General features: G+C 39.7%; 1 protein-coding gene across 2 annotated transcripts in view; it reads left to right on the forward strand.

The window, feature by feature from the left end:
* Positions 1 to 4,058, forward strand: part of LOC107570246 (box C/D snoRNA protein 1-like) — a 45,136-nt gene extending 41,078 nt beyond the window's left edge. For both annotated transcript variants that reach the window (XM_016256456.1, XM_016256455.1), the window contains one exon: positions 4,047 to 4,058. The gene's annotated coding sequence lies outside the window, so the exon portion shown is untranslated. The remainder of the gene's footprint in view (positions 1 to 4,046) is intronic.
* The last annotated feature ends 244 nt before the right edge of the window (positions 4,059 to 4,302 follow it).

Below are 4,302 nucleotides of genomic sequence, written 5' to 3' on the forward strand. Positions count from 1 at the left end.
GACAACAAGTTCATAACAATGCTCATTCAGCGTAGCAGAGCAGGTAGATGGTTCTGAAACGGCCTCCTTGGCCGTGACGGGACAATCAGAGAGTTCATTTATGGCCTCCATAGCCGTGACAGGACATGCAGCGAGTTCACATACGGCCTCCATAGTCGTGACAGGAGAGGTAGAGAGTTCACATATACGGCCTCCTTGGCCATGACTGGACAGGCAGAAAGTTCATAAACAGCCTATGGCTGGACGGCTGGACAGACAGAGAGTTCATAAACAGCCTTCTTGGCCGTGGCTGGACAGACAGATTGTTCACAGATGGGCCGTGACACCGTGACAGGACAGGCTAAAAGTTCAAAGGCAGACGCCGCTGCCTCGGGAGGGTCTGCAGCACAAGCCAACACCTCGAGAAGTTCTGCAGTGACTGGCGCCACCTCTGGAGGTTCTGCAGTGACTGGCGCCACCTCTGGAGGTTCTGCAGCAGAAGTTGCCACTTCTGGGGGAGCTGGAGCAGACTCAGGAGGAGTAATTGAGCAGCGAGTAGCCCAAACGCACAGGATAGCGACCCCCATTACAGGGAGCACTGAGTCTAGAGCAGGGGTGTCAAACTCAGTTCCTGGAGGGCCACAGCTCTGCACAGTTTAGATTAAACCCTAATTAAACACACCTGATCCAGCTAAACAAGTCATTAAGTCTTATTTGAAAACTACATGGTATGTGTGTTGGAGCAGGGTTGGAACTAAACTATGCAGGGCTGCGGCCCTCCAGGAACTGAGTTTGACACCCCTGGTCTAGAGGAATAGTTTCTGGGCTGGCGGCCATTTTATGATCAGTCTCTGGGTTGGCGGCCATTTTGTGACAAGGCTCAGGAGTGGAGATTACTATGGGAGAATCGTTCTCCTCCTCTGAATTTACCTATGCCCATGGTAAAAGGAGAGCCACTCAGCTGTAATGCTACTTCAATATAATACTCCAGTGTCCAGTTAGGGTCATGCAGTGGCATATTTGAGCTGAGAGGTTCAGATAGGCCCCCTTGAAAAAATATAATTAAGCATATTTCATCTAAATGAGTCACGTGTGCCAGTTCAAGAAAATCCACAACATAATCCTCAATGGAACGTGTACCTTGGCGGAGAAACATCATCTTTACTGCTGGATCCGTTATCGGCGAAGTCTTCTGTTACGGACTGCTCAGAGACTGAGTGAGGATCCAAATGCAGTGTTTATTAGGAAAGTCCAGAATCGCAATCGGACAACAGGCAAAGGTCAACACACAGGCAATCAGTCCGACTAAACAACAAGGCAGAGAACGCAGGCAAAGAGTCCAAAAAACCAAGATACATATAAACAGGAGAACCGTTCAGAGATGCAGTGTAACACTTACAAGACTTCACAAAGAATGACAAACTAAACCAGACTTATATAGGGTGAGCAGACAGGGTAAATGAGACACAGGTGCAAACAGTGAGTGTTGATGAGTCCGGGCAAAGGATTATGGGAAATTAAGTTTTTGATGGAGTGTTAGAGTCTGGGATGGAGTGCCCTCTAGCAAAGCTCACGGGCACTCCAGCTAGAGATCATTACACTTACATTTGCTTGTGTTTTATATCATTGAGATGTGGGTAGGTTTAGGGTAAGGAGTGGTGTTAGGTGCTCCAAAATTATAAATATAAAATCATTTTTAGAGTTACAAATGCGAAGATTTAAGCTCTGAAGGGGTACCCTGCACCGAGACAATCGCTATTAAAATACATTACACTGAAATACAATACATTTTATTCCACCATAAAAGAAACATTTTATACATTTTGGAACCATATATATACAGTGGGTACGGAAAGTATTCAGACCCCCTTAAATTTTTGAGTGAGAAATTTAAGGGGGTCTGAATACTTTCCGTACCCACTGTATATATATATATATATATATACAGTATATTAGGGATGTAACGATTCAACCGCGAGCCAGTTGAAAATCGATTAAAATATGTGACGATATAAAATCGGTTGAGATGCTAAACAAATCGCAATTAATTTAGGTGTAGGAGTTTATATGAATGCATGTCTGAGGGGAACTTACTGTCTTTCGAAGGTATTTTTTCATTTCATCTTGCTTCTGTATAACGCATATTGCAGTTCATAAGTGCAGCGCTGCTTTGTTTACAGCGAAAACCAATGAAACGCCTTAAGCGCCACCTGCTGGCAGAGAGTGCATCTGCGTCTCGTTCAGCTTGTCTGCTGTTTCTGTTTCATGCAGATAAGTTTATGTATAGTTTCACAAAACTGAAGTCAAGCCATTCTGTTTTTGCTTCAAATTTCGAAATTATACAATTTAATTTAGATTAAAAACTGCTCATGTTGCATGTATGCAGCATCTTTGTTCGAAACTATACAATCTAATGTAGTTTAAAAACTGCTCATGTTGCATGTATGCAGCATCTTTGTTTGGATCCAGATTAAAATGCAGTGGTTGCCTCTAATTTTCAATGTTACAAGCACAGACAAAGCCTTATAGTTTGATTATATGAAGAGATTTCTTTTATTTGTGTTACTTATTTGATTTGGTGCTTGTTTTAACATTTCTATTTAGTTTTGTTATTTACATTTACGTTATATTAAAATGTTGTCATTTAGCAGACGCTTTTATCCAAAGTGACTAACAAATGAGGACAATAGAAGCAATCAAAACCAACAAAAGAGCAATGATATGCAAGTGCTATATTAGTATATTATTATAGTGTTATATTTCAGTTTCACAAAGAAACGTGCAGCATTTTGTCCAAGCAATAATTTGTCTAATAATAAAGGACACATTTATTTATAATTTGTCTTAAATCTCATTTTGTTAAAAAAAATAAAAATCGTGAGTTGAGTGAATCGTTACATCCCTAATATATATATGCGCCTCTTTTTTTTTTTATTGCAGCTTAAAATAAGATATTATTTATTCTATCCAGTAATCACATATTTTACCATCAGAGTCTTAGAAATTGAAAATAACTCTTAGATTTAATTCCAATAAATATGCAGATTCCTTGTTTTATGTCAATTATTTTGCATCTAATTGGCACCATTGTCTGTTTGGTCTATATATGATATATTTTGGTATATCACCCTTTTAAAGCATATCAGCAATTATACAAAACTGCCAAAGATTCGTCTGCATTGCATGTGCAGATATTTGAAGTCCAAATGTCACCAGATGGAGATGTTAGCAGATACGGTTCAGATGGCTGAACACACATCTCAGTCGAAGCGCCTGGCGTTCAGACGTCTGCATGACGTGATTCTGTCCTGCAAACACTTGAGTGATTTCTGCATTCACCTCCAGTTTTTCCTGTGCGATTTAACCTGAGCTTAAAACATTTTCCATAACATGTCGATCAGTATATGAGCAGATGAGTGTTTTGTGACATGCCATTATCATCTGTCTCTCGTGTGAAAACGGTTTGTTTTGTGGAGCGTTTCAGTCCTTCACCACAAACATCTCTTTACTGGAAGCTCAAAAGCGGCTTTCATCACTCACGGTTAATATTTACTCCGCAAATAGACTGTTTCCATCTTGAACCAACAGTTTAGTACAGCATTTAGTTGCTGTTCATGTGTAAATGCAGGACTCGTCTTCAGTGTTCGTTTGAAATGAAAAACCTTGATTAATCAATGCAGCAGATACTGACATAAAATGATCTGAATATCAGTCGTCGCTCTATATCTGAAATTATATGTCTCAGTAAGATGAGACTGAAATGATCCGAACATATAATGCAGTGATGGAGAGCTGAAGAAATAAAGGCTCCTCAGAAGATGTGAGATGTTCTGGAGGCTTGTGAAGATCATTCCTCCGCTGAGGAACAGTGAAAGTAAAGCTTCTGGAAACAAACGCTCCTCAAAAGATCCTGAGGATCAGATTTGAGACTCTAAAACATGATTGATGGAGAATCAAGTAAAGCTGAGCTGCTTCAGTCCAGTAAGTGTTCATCTGGAGATATTACTGCAGTTATTCTGACCTTTACTTGATGAAAATCAGTCAAGGTTTGACACGAGAAGCTGAAGCTGAAGCTGGACGTTTCTACAATTACACTAAAAGAGCTTTTACTGGATAAAACACTCTAAACTCTCAATCAGAGACAGAAGACACGAGGAGATCGAGTGGGACAGAACAGATTGATCATGTTGATCATTTAGAGACTTAGAAGTTAAAATGTTGTTCTACATAAGAATGCGTTACATTTTGTAACTGCTACATTTTATTTATGTATTAATTATTGCTAAATATTCATTCAGTGTTAGATATATTAATAATAATATA

The sequence above is a fragment of the Sinocyclocheilus grahami genome, unplaced genomic scaffold, assembly GCF_001515645.1.
Source record: "Sinocyclocheilus grahami isolate Dianchi unplaced genomic scaffold, SAMN03320097.WGS_v1.1 scaffold1431.1, whole genome shotgun sequence".
Taxonomy (NCBI): domain Eukaryota; kingdom Metazoa; phylum Chordata; class Actinopteri; order Cypriniformes; family Cyprinidae; genus Sinocyclocheilus; species Sinocyclocheilus grahami.